This window comes from Acomys russatus, chromosome 31 (assembly GCF_903995435.1).
Source record: "Acomys russatus chromosome 31, mAcoRus1.1, whole genome shotgun sequence".
NCBI classification, from domain to species: domain Eukaryota; kingdom Metazoa; phylum Chordata; class Mammalia; order Rodentia; family Muridae; genus Acomys; species Acomys russatus.
In genome coordinates this window covers 16336921-16349207 of record NC_067167.1, presented here as the reverse complement: position 1 = coordinate 16349207, position 12287 = coordinate 16336921, and the positions used below count along the sequence as shown (strand labels likewise).

At 48.7% G+C, this 12287-nt stretch overlaps 1 pseudogene; it reads left to right on the top strand.

Moving 5' to 3' along the window:
* Positions 1 to 3879: 3879 nt before the first annotated feature.
* On the top strand, positions 3880 to 4400 carry LOC127183788 (ferritin light chain 1-like; annotated as a pseudogene).
* The last annotated feature ends 7887 nt before the right edge of the window (positions 4401 to 12287 follow it).

The following is a 12287-nucleotide window of genomic DNA, read 5'->3' as shown; positions in this document are numbered from 1 at the left end:
AGCCAGCTAATTAATGCAGAGGCTAAGATGACAAACCAGGGCTCTGGGGTCCAATTTTACAGCTTCAAACTTAACTCTGATATCATTAGTTAAGTGGCCTTTTGAGAACTATCTTGGTGCCTCAGTTTCCCTGTGAGTGAAATAGAGACAACAGTCTGGATCGTAAGCTAGGCCCTGCTCTGAAATTTAAAGGGCAAATTATGGAAATTGTTGAGGACAGTGTCTGAACATGGTAGGGGCCTTGTTAACTGTTGTTGAAAAGCAAATCAAAACTAGCCAATCTCAGCCTGGCCTACAAAGCAAGTCCAGGACAGCCAAGGCTACACAGAGAAACTCTGTCTCAAAAAAACAAAACAAAAACAAAAAACAAAAAAAGATTCCCTATTCAGATCTAGCCAATGGACAGCTCATTCTCCACAGTTGTGGGGAGAGTGGGGACTGCCTCTGACATGAATTCTGGTGCCCCTAATTTGATCAATTCCCCTTGGTGGGGAGGCCAGGCCGGTTACACACAGGAAGGGGAAACAGGCTATCTGGATGAGGCCTGATAGGCTGTGGTGATATGGTGGGGGAGGAGGTCTCCTGTCAGAGGTGCAGTGGAGGGGAACAGGGCAGAAGAAGGAGGGTGGGAATGGAAAGATACAAATGAGGGGATAACAATGGGGATGTAATCTGAATAAATTATAATAAAAACAAACAAAACTAGCCAGTCTATCAATGCAGTTAAAAAAATATCTTAAAGTTGTTAAGTCTGAGCGGAACTAACAGTAAGCTTTCTATTATCACATATTAAAACCCTCTAAGTAGCCCACGATTCATAAGATGGACTCTGGATCTTAAAAGGTACAGCGAAGATTTCATACCTGCCACTTTGATAAACCAAATATTGCTTTTAAAAAGATGGCCCTGAAGCGATACTTTTTGGTACACCATTGTTGACCCCTGGGAAATTAGAAAAACTCAAGAAGGCCCAGTTAATTTGCAAGGAGCTCTCCTGTCTTCTGGCTTGCTAGGAGCTTTTAAGAAGACAAGGAGGAGGTGGGGGAGGTTGCCTTAGCCCTCACATCCTGAGCCACAGCCCCCACCTCCAACCCTAGCGACTCCTCTCAGTCAGTTTTTCATATTGGCTTTCAACCCAAGATTACAACTTCTGGGGATTTGGGGTCCAGTAAGGCTTCAAAACACTTTTATCTGAATGACTGTATGATTGTCTTTAAGATTTTTAAGAACCCCAAGGATGACTATCAGAAAGCTTACTTAATTTTGATTAGGTCTTACCGTGTACCCCATGCTGTCTTCCAACTCATAACCTTTCTGCCTCAATCTCCTGGGTTAGGATTACAAGTGTATGTGGCCGTGCTCAGCTGTCAGCAGACGGTACTTATTAGTGTTAACTACACAAAAGAACGAGCATCATGATGATGCTTTCTTCCACGCATACTTTCATAATGCACGTTGATCACAGCCACCCATCAATGCTCCCCCCATGTCTGCTTTCACTAAGGCTCACAGTGTGGAACTCCACATAAGGTGGTCATGGAAAGGTTGGCCGATGACTCACACTGATGAGTCTCAGTGACAGACCCAAGTGCCAGACTAGGAAAGGACTCTCTCACCACACTCATGTAGCAGCCCTTTGTCTTCGCGGTGAGTGGAAGTTGGTGTAAGAGCAAAGCCACAGTTGCTAAGCAGCCTTCTCTGAGCTGGACGTGAAGCTCCTCTTGATCATTGGATTCGATGCTAAGTTCTCATCTATTCCCAGCCTTTTTGTTCTCAAGGAATAAGGTCGGTAATTCAAGCAGCCAGAGGGTGGGAGAAATGGCTCAGTGATTAAGAGTATTTGCTGCTCTTGCAGAGGACCTGGGTTCAGTTCCGGGCACCCACATAAGATGACTCACAATACCCTGTGCCTCTAGTTCCAAGAGATCTGTCATCATCTTCTGGACTCGGTTGGCACCTGTAGGCATGTGGTGACATACAGAGAAGCAGGCACACATACACACATGTAAAATAAACAAATCTTTTCTTTCTTTTTTTTAATACACTGAAAGGTCAAGTTTTTGCAAATCGATTGTGGTATTTGTTGAAATTTAGGCTATGGAACTATACAAAGCGACCCATAAAGTCACTCCATGTGACAGGTCTTAGGTGGGAGGTTTATTAAGGGAGGGGACACAGAGGCTGTCTATGGATGGGGGATGGTGGAAAAGAGAGAGGGAGGGAAAAGAAGGAGGTCCTTTTACAGGATGGTGCAGCGTATGTGCAGGGAAAGGACATGTGGCTCAGGGCGGCAGTGGAAGCGTGTCTCATCTTGACAGACGTGTCCTGTTGTCTTCAAGTCCCTGAAGCTGGCTGTAGAGGTGCCTGATCGCTAACAGTGTTGGTATCACAACTCTGAGAAAACACCAAAACTCACTGAGCTGCATAGTTTGTTAATATATGTGAATTATAGGACATATAACTAATAGCTTAATGAACCTATTATATGAAGAGAAGACAGAGAAAGGAGGAGGGGGGAGGGATAGAGAAAGGGGGAGGAATAGAGAGAGGGGGAGGGAGGGGCGAGAAATGACTAGAGCATGGGGCTGTGCTGGACAATGTCACCACATGCAGAAGCAGCAGTGTGAGCATGGATGGCCTTGTAGCATGAAGAGCTGTGGAGATTACCAGTCCACGACATGTAGCCTCACCTGTCTGCCTGTGGCCCATCCTTATCTTCTCCATGTTCTCCACTTTTCTTTTTGTTTTTTGTTTGTTTGGTTTGTTTGTTTTGGTTTTTCGAGACAGGGTTTCTCTGTGTAGCCTTGGCTGTCCTGGACTCACTTTTTAGACCAGGCTGGCCTCGAACCCACAGCAATCCACCTGCCTCTGCCTCCCAAGTGCTGGGATTAAAGGCGTGTGCCACCACGCCCGGCTTCTGCTTCTTATGTAAGGGAAGAAGATGTGAATGAGTTAGCCAAGATGGTCACCAGACTGCTTTCTTCACTCGGTTTGGAAATGGGTCAACTTGGACTGAGGTGGTAAAAGCACTTACTTGCCTTGTGAACACAAGGACATGAGTTCAAGGCCCAGAGCCCACTGAAATAAAAGCCAGATTTGATGGCGTGTCCTTGTAATCCCAGTGCTCAGGAGGCAGATACAGGTAGGTCTACGGAGTCTTCCTGGCCAGCCAGCCTAGCCTATTTCGTGAGTTCCATGCCAATGAGAGACCTTATCTCAAAAAGGTGAATGGCACCTAAAGAATTCTACCTAGGGTTGTCTTTGGCCTCTACATGAACACACACAGGGGCATCCTCCCCCACATGTACATACACACATAAAGAAACCAGGCAACTCTACCTTATTACTGCGTCATTTTTATGGCACAAGACACTTTTGTTCTAGGAGTGAATCTGAGTTCCTTGGTGGTAGCAGAGTTGCCCCTATAGAGCCTGGAGAAATCTGTATTAAGATTGACATGTAGAGCCGGGCGTGGTGGCACACGCCTTTAATCCCAGCACTCGGGAGGCAGAGGCAGGCGGATCGCTGTGAGTTCGAGGCCAGCCTGGTCTACAAAGTGAGTCGAGGACAGCCAAGGCTACACAGAGAAACCCTGTCTTGAAAAACAAAACAAACAAAAAGATTGACATGTAGAGCGGCTCCTTGGAGGTCCCATGGATCTGGGTCTTGTTTCAACAGTGTTTGGGCGGAACAGATCGAGGATTCCCTCTTTGTTAGCTTCCTCCGCCTTACAGTCTCTTCAGTTGTAGCCTCATGGAGCATCTCCTCGTCACGCTCAGCTCCTAGGACCAGCCTGCCCCGACTCTTTGAGGTTAGCTCCATATTGCGTGCGTGTGTGTGTGCGTGAGTGCGTGTGTGCGTGCGTGAAGCGAATCCGCCATGAGCTCCGGGATTCGTCCGAATTATTCCACCGTAGTGGAAGCTGCCGTGAACCGCCTGGTCAACTTGCACCTGCGGGCCTCCTATACCTACCCCTCTCTGGGCTACCATTTTGATCGGGATGACGTGGCTCGGGAGGGTGTAGGTCATTTTTTCCGCAAGGCCAAGAAGCATGAGGGCGCCTAGCGTCTCCTTGGGTTGCAGAACTATTGCGGGGGCCATGCACTCTTCCAAGATGTGCAGAAGCCATCTCAAGATGAGTGGGGCAAAACCCAGGAGGCCATGGAAGCTGCCAGGCCCTCTTGGATCTTCATTCCCCACGTTCTGCTCGCGTAGATTCTCATCGCTGCGATTTCTTGGGAAACCACTTCCTGGATAAGGAGGTGAAGCTCATCAAGAAGACGGGCAAAAACCTGACCAACATCCGTCAGGTGACTGGGCCGCAGCCAACGCAGACTGGCATGCCACAGGCATCGCTGGGCGAGTCTCTCTTTGAGCGGCTCGCTCTTAAGCACAACTAGGAGGCCTCCCCGCCTTGGGGGGGGGGCGGGGCTCCCCCCTCAGCTCCGCACCAGCCAGCCTTAGCACCTCCTCCTAAATGAACCTCTCAAGCCACTAAGGCATCTTTGTAACCAACCTGGAGCCCCTCCCAAGTAAAAATCAAGCTTTTTGGAACAGGAAAGAAAGAATTAAAGTAACATGTAAAAGAAGCCAGTTGGCAGAGAAAGAGAAACCCTTCCCCACCTGGGCTACATTCAAAGAGCAGAGCGCACGGAGATGCCTGTGGTCCTCAAATGTGGGGCAGACAAGTATTGCATTAGATGACCCAAGTCTCAAGGTCCAGAGGGGTTTTGGTTTGTTGAGCTGCTTTTTCAGTTCACAAGCTTACTCTGTTTCTAGGGACCGCTTTTTCCTTCCTAAATAACCTGGGTTAGTTCACAAGCAGATCCACTTAGCCTGACACACACACAAACCCCACCCCCCACCCCCCACCCCCCACCCCCCACCCTTACCCCTCCCCCCTCTCTCTCCCTCCCCTCCCCCCCTTCTCATGGCTCACTCAGGCCCTAACTCCTCTCCTTTTCCTTCCCCTAAATAAATCTCTCCATATAAGATCTCTTGTGTCTCATTCTTTCTTTTTTTTAAAATGATGACAGCCTGTCTCTATTTCCATTTCTAACAATGTTTCTGTCCCTTGTCCAATTCTGTGGCCTAGGCCACAAGAACCTGGAAAGTTGCGGGGACCTGGGTACTCTGTAACACTTAGGTAGTAACTGTAACTTCCCAGGCAACAGGAACCAGAGCCCACCCCCAGCATGCTTCGGAAGCCAGAAAGACCAAGAGTGAAAAATGATTTTCTTCTTCACGACTTTTTTAGTCACAGTCACACCGGAAGTAAGCGTGACCATTCATGAAATTGAGAAAGAAAACTGCTGGAAGGAAGTACACTCAGCTCACTAATCTTAAGGATTAGTCATCCTCTCAGTGCCTCTCCACAGGGGCCAAGTCCCTGCTGACAAATGAAACTGGCCGATAGTGCCACTCAACACGACCAGTAGTCTGTCTTCATTTAAAAATCCAACCAGGCAGTGTCAGCTCTGTTCTGGGGAAAGATATATCAGGTCTTGTAGCCCATCCGATTTAGAATACCATAAGCACCACTAAATCCATTAAAATAACACTGACCCCCCTCCCCGCAAGGCTGTTTCCCCTGCAGCTGTGTCTGCATTCTTCTCCACTGAATGACATCAATATGGTAAACTGGTTATTTGGGGGGTGGGGGCTGGGGGGGGGTGGTTAGTGGGAAGATAATCAGACTTTCTGTTAATGTCTCCTGGTGCTTTAGCATCCTTGCCTGACAGTGTTTCTTCAGCAGCATACAAGAAAGCTTCTCGCTCAGTATCTTGACAGCAGCAGGTCCACTTGGCCAGCTCTTTGTCCCTGACAGTCTTAGGGTGGCTAAAGACCTGGGTTGCCATCTGTGTCTGAGCAGAGAGCAGGGCAGCTTCTCATTCAGATCCTTCCTCGTAGGATCAAAAGCAACAATGGAATGTTCCAGAAGTCGCACACCAGAGCAGGCAATGGAGGGTAGGGCTTTTGCGAATTTGGTAGGAGCCACCTAGGATTGGTCCCTCCCTGACCCACCACAGTGAAGGGAATTGAACTAAAGAAGGGGACAGAAGATTAAACTCCACATATTTCCTAGGACTCATGCTAGGAGCAGGAAAAGGCTGAGTCTTGATGCCGCCCAAGGAGGGACTTGTCTCCAGGAAGAGATCTGACACAGTTCTGACAACTTGTCAGAACTCCCTGTGGGAGGGGGCAGTGGTAGGCAATGCTGGTTGGGATCACACCCTGACCTGGATTGCGGATCTATTTATGCATGCCTCTTGCCCTCTATTTAAACCTCAAGCCTTCAGAACTCTGAAGATTAGGGGCAGGGAGAGGGTGAGGGAGCAGGGGTGTGGGAGGGATTGAGCCTCTTTCTTTGGGCCTCTTCCCCAGGTGGCCATGTGGAATAAATCTTTCTCTGCTTCTCACTACTGCTTGTCTCTTTAATTGGCCCGTTGAGAATGAGTGGCTGGGGCTGGCTTATTACGGCCGCTAGGGGGGCCCAGGCTTTGACCCTCACCGCCCTAGTAGCATCACCATAAACTGAGATGACTGCATGTCGGAGAGCAGGTAACCACAAGCAGTTGCAACCTTGTTCTTGTCTTCCAAAGAGAAGCCAGAGCGGATAGCTCCGGGGAGGAGCGGAAGTCCACAGCTACAAGCAGAATTTTACTTTTCTTACTCAAACTTTCTCCAGAAGCCAATTTACAGAGATGTAATGTCATATGTGTTTGGGTAATTTCTTTGTCTGTAAACTTGACACAAGCTATGGTCATCTGGGAGCACAGAGCCTCAGTTGACAAAACGCTGCTGTAAGACTGGCCTGCAGGCCAGTCTATAGGGGCACTTTCTCGACTGGCTGTGTGAGAGCCCAGGCCACTGTGGGTGGTGCCACACTCAGGTGGTCCTGGGGTGTATGAAAAAGCAAGGCAAGCAAGCCATAGGAAGGGAGCCAGTCACCCAGACTGGGGCTCACTGCTAAGAGACTCTGATGATTTCAATGTCTAGAGTGACTGTAGTCACTCCCGGTCCTCAGCATCGCCACCACCTCCTAAGGAGGGGCTACACAATTCTGTTCCCACTTAGACTCCAACTATACAAAGGTTGAAGCCCTTGCACAGAGGAGTCAACAGTAGTGCAAAAGCTTGGTGCTCCTTCATCCAAGGACATGGCATCCAATGGATTTAGTCTTTCTCCGTCTATGAGTCAGTAAATTCACCTGGGCATGGCGCTGACTTATTTCTGTGCAAGGCTAGAACTCACAAGATCTCATTTCCTTTTCTACACTCCCCCACCCCCGCCCCACTGCCCTGCTCAACCTCACATGTTTGCTTTCAAATTGAGAGAATATATATATATATATATATATTCCCCCCCCCCACCCAGGGTCCAGAGCACACCCTTGGAGCAAATCCAAAACCTGAGGCCACTTCCTCACCTTGTTTGCTCTGGTCTGAATAATTGGTTCAGATGACATGGGGTATAAGCTGGTATCAGTCCACTCATAATTGAGCTGTTAAACAGGACGATCAATACAGGGGCCTACTTGGCGGCCCACGAGCATAATATAATTGATACGTTCATGGCTGTGCTCCGTGGAGAAAAACCAATCCCATAAAATTACAGGCGATGTCAACATGACCCTAAATCCACCAGTCAACCCAATAAATGAAGATGAAAAAAATCTTATCGACTGGGTTACTTAGAAAACTCACTTATGTAGATCATAGTGTGAACAGCGGACTCCTCCGTTCGCACCTGCTCACTGGCCAGGCCCTGTGAAGGCATCAGTATGAAGAGCTGGGAAATGGGGCTCTGATGGCGAGACGTTGTCATATCGTCTCCGCGTCTGTGGCCAGGTCAATTCTTGGTGTATTTCTAGCAACCTAGTGTAGCAGATGTTGAACAGCCTTTCTCTAAAGTCCAGGGCCCAATTAGGAATGCTTTTGTGTTCGTAGCCACCCTTTGTGGCAATCTCAGTCCATTTCCTATGATTTGCTCCTCCAAGAAGATAGAAAACAGCTGGCCATTTTCTCCCTGTGTTCATCTTTCTTGTGTTTAAATATGGGCACACGATGTCATCTTTTTTTCCCCCATGTTAGATGACCCAGGCCCCCTTTTGCTGGTTTTCAGAATATCTTTTCATTTTTAAGCTATTAGTATGGCATCCCTAGGCATTTCATTATATTTTTTTCCAATGCAGAAGTTCCACAGTTGGGTTATTTAATATGGTTTTGCTCAGCCTGAGGATAGCTAAAAGACCCCGTCTTGGTCTTCAGGCCTCTCAGTCTTGAACACAGGCTGGCTTTAAATGTTCTTTTGGTGGCATGGGAGGGATTTCCCTGACCATTCAGTCTTCCCAGATTTTTTTTTTTGTAAAGATTTTGTTCTGATTTTTGGAAAACTACTTCTTCGTCATGGAGTTTTAGGATATCACTTCCTCCAAGCTTGGCACCTCTGTGAGCAACAAACACATTTCAGCCTCAGATAAAGATTGCTGGCTGACAGCCCTAAACCAATCCCTGGGCCACTAGCCAGCATTTTCCCTCCCTCACTGCTTCAGAGCAAGGATCACTCCACACATGCACTTTGGGCTAGCCTGTTGTATTGATATGAACTATAGAAAGAATGACAAAGACCCAGCCTTGGGTCGTGTCAGGTGCCTTGGTGCTGGTAAGAGGAACTCTGACAACCCTTTTGCCTGCATGTACCTGCAGAGGCCAGTAGAGGGCACCAGATCCCCAGCAACTGGAGTTTGTGTGGTTATTAGCCACCACGTTAGTGGGAGCTGGGAACCAAACTTAGGTCCTCTGGGAGAGGACAAGTGCTTTTAACTGCTGAGCCATCCCTTCAACCGTCTTACAGTCCTTTGCCATCCTAGGCTGCTGTCCTATATGCTGTAGAACGGTTGACAGCTGTGGGGGTCTGCCCTCCATATGCCAACAGTTTTTCTATCTTGAATGTGACAAATAGTAACGTCTCCAGTCTTTGCCAAGGACCTCCTAGCTATGAGCTGCTGTTCTGGATAAGCCTTCCCTCTGGCCTTATCTTTTCAGACACAAATTACATTGGCTCAAAATAAATGTAGGCTCCCCTACTCCCTATCCCCGCCCACCTCTCCATTCACGGCCTACGGTCCAAAGGGCTCCTGAGATTTGTTCGGAGATAGGATCCCATTTTATTCTTTGAGATCAGCATGATCATTGCCACCTTACAATGGTCCGGTATGGCTGTGCACCGGAACCAGCACCATGGAGTTACCCAGGGGCCTGTCCAACCAGCCTGAGCTCTCTCCCTATGACTGGCCATGTCTCACCACCCTGCCCATTTGCAAAGTGGAGATTCCATCTTTGTAAGAACTCACAGTGCTGGGGATTGAAGCCAAGGGATTGCACCTGCTAGGCTCTGCCACTGAGTTACACACACCTCCAGCCCAGTGTTTGTTTGTTTGTTTGTTTGTTTGTTCTCTTGCTTGTTGAGCGATACCCAAGAGGGTGTCACTCTTGGTCTTGAACTTATTTTATTATCCTCCTGTCTCTAGTGCTAGGATCAGAAGTATGCGAGAAGAAGCCCAGCTAAGGACTTGGTAATCTTGAAATCAAATCTTGCTGTTGGTCTACCGAGGCAGCCGATAGGAAAGCCCCTGGTGCAGAATCCCCAGCCAGCACTGACCTTAAAAAAAAAAAAAATCTCATTCCTGCAGATGGCCGTTCCCTCGCGTATCTTTATAAAACTGTTCCTCCCCTTTCTTCAGAGTTTCACTTCCCCGGTATCATCCGTCCTCGCATTGCTCTCATGCCCCTCATGTCCTCTTAATTCTCTCCCGCTATACTTGAACCAACTTGGCCCTACAGTGCCAGTGCAGTGGCTTGCTGGAGCCTCCATCCTCTGGTCTCATCACTAACAGCAGTGGTTCCATCTGTTTCAAAGCACCTTCCCACGGTCCTTTGTGATTAACTGTCACAACTGCCAGGGAGCCTAGGAGGTAGGATTCTGGGGGCATGGGGTGGGGGGGGGGGAAGAGCAGTGTCAAGAGGCTGAAGGCTGCCTGGTGATAAATGTCTGAGGAAGGCCTGTAAGACTGTTGGCCTTGGGGGCTAGAGAAATGGCTCAGTGGTTAAGAGCACTGCCTACACTTCCAAAGGACCAGGGTTCAGTTCCCAGCCATGCCACATGGCGACTCACAATATCTTTAACTCCAAGATCTGACACCCTCACACCAACACATACAAATTAAAATTAGATTAAATATTAAATAAATGAATAAATAAAAGACTGCTGGCCTCACTTCCGAAGCTCTTTTAAGCAGGATACCTACTTCATTCTCAGGGCTTAGATGCTTTCTTTTAAAGGCTGTCCTTTCTGTTTCATTATTTCTGGGAGGGCAATATCCCTCTTTTCTTTATCTGACAGACTCAAGAATGCTTCTCCACCCCTCCCCCCTTCTTTGTAGCTATGCAAATGTTTTGCTAATAGCATCATTTTCTTCCTTCAGTAGTCCCCATCTTTGAGAGAGAGGAGTCTATTTCTATAGATCCTCCTGGGTCTGAAGAGATCTGCTTTGATGACATTTTTTTTCCCCCAGTGCAAATGCTATCTCCTGCCAGGCAGCTCAGCCCTTGCTTTCTATCTGCCTGCCTGGGGACTGCTCCACCTTAGCTTGGTGTAAGCATTTCCTGAAGTGCCCTAAGTCTCTGGTCACCTGCCCCATCTCATCCCCTGACCATCTCACCAGCCTGATATGGGAGCTAGAAGCTCATAACATGTGGGCTAAGAGGTCCTACCCACAAGCAGGGCACCAGAGGAGTTTTATGTGTATCATAGAGAGGGCACCCTGTTCCTGCGGACCCTTTGTCATTCTTTGCTTTCCCATAGGCTTTTGTCTTGCCAAGGTCTTGGACAATTGGACATGTGCCTTTCCACAGTTCATTTTCTTCATCTGGCTGACTTTTCTCCTTTCTCCCTCCGCACCCTGAATGCTGTCGTGCTGTCTCGCTTCCCACCTAAGTCCTTGGGTTCTTTTCTAAAAAGATGGCAGAAACGTGGACATGCCTAAGGTTTGCGATGTCCTCAGGCGAGAGGGAAGAGTTGGAGATACAGGAAGAAGAAAGCATTGCTGGACACAGAAACCCTACAGGAGATTCAGAGCACGGTCCCCAAGAGTAGGAGTAAGGCTCTTCAGCGATGTGAGGGACAGGAAGGAGGTGGCTGTGATGTGCACAAGCTGAGGGCAGAATGGCAGAGGTGTTTCAAGACCCTCATCTGAGCCGGGCAGCAGTGGCACACACCTTTAATCTCAGCATTTGGGAGGTGGAGGCAGGCGGATCTCTGTGAGTTCGAGGCCAGCCTCGTCTACAAAGTGAGTGCAGGACAGGCAAGGCTGCACAGAGAAACCCTGTCTCGGGCACTGGGTCAGGCGTTGCTCGGATGGGTGGCACTTGGTGGCCTGGAGCTGGGTGGAGGCGCTGCCGTTGGTGGAGTGAAGTCTGGGGACTTGGGGACCCTGTGTTAGGGAAGGCAGATCAAGTACACAGTGATGGCCAGTGGTATCTAGGCTGGGCAGGAGGGAAGGAGAGCACAAGAGATTAGGGGACATAGGTTGAGGGTTTCACAAGAAACCCGAAAGGCTAGACACTCATGGCCTGAAGAGTCGAGGTTGAAGTAAGAGCCCTCATTTGCACATTGAATGAGTAAAACCTTCCTTTGCAAGCCCTGTCCCGAGTCTGGAGTGACCTGGGCCCTAATTTGCTGTATATCCTGTCTCCAGTGACCCTCCCAGCCACGGAGTGCCAAGCTTTACTTGGCTTGGCATCCCTCCCTGGATGCCTTGCAATGGATGCCTTTGCCTCACGGCCAGGCAACGGCTTTGCCTGCTTCCAAGCATTGAGTCTGCCTTTTCCAGTCTGGTATGCCATCTTCAGAAGCCTCAGGTAAGCCCCTCTCACCATCACCCTCCTTCCTCAGAGGAGACTGTCATCACCCAGCCAGCCTTGGCCTGGAATGAGAAAATGCAGGAACCTCATGGAAGTGAAAAATGATTTGATGTCAAACAGAGGTTCTCAACCTGTGGGCTGCAACCCCTTTTCACAGGGGTTACCTAAGACTGTCTGCATAGCAGATATTTACCTCATGGTTCTCAACGGTAGCAAAGTTACAGTTATGAAGTAGCAACAAAAATCATTTTAAGGTTGGGCGCCACCACAACAGGAGGAACTGCCTTCCAGGGTTACAGCGTTAGGAAGGTTGAAAGCCACTGCTCTAGAAGGTGCCGGCCGTTGGGATGAAGAGGGAAGTGG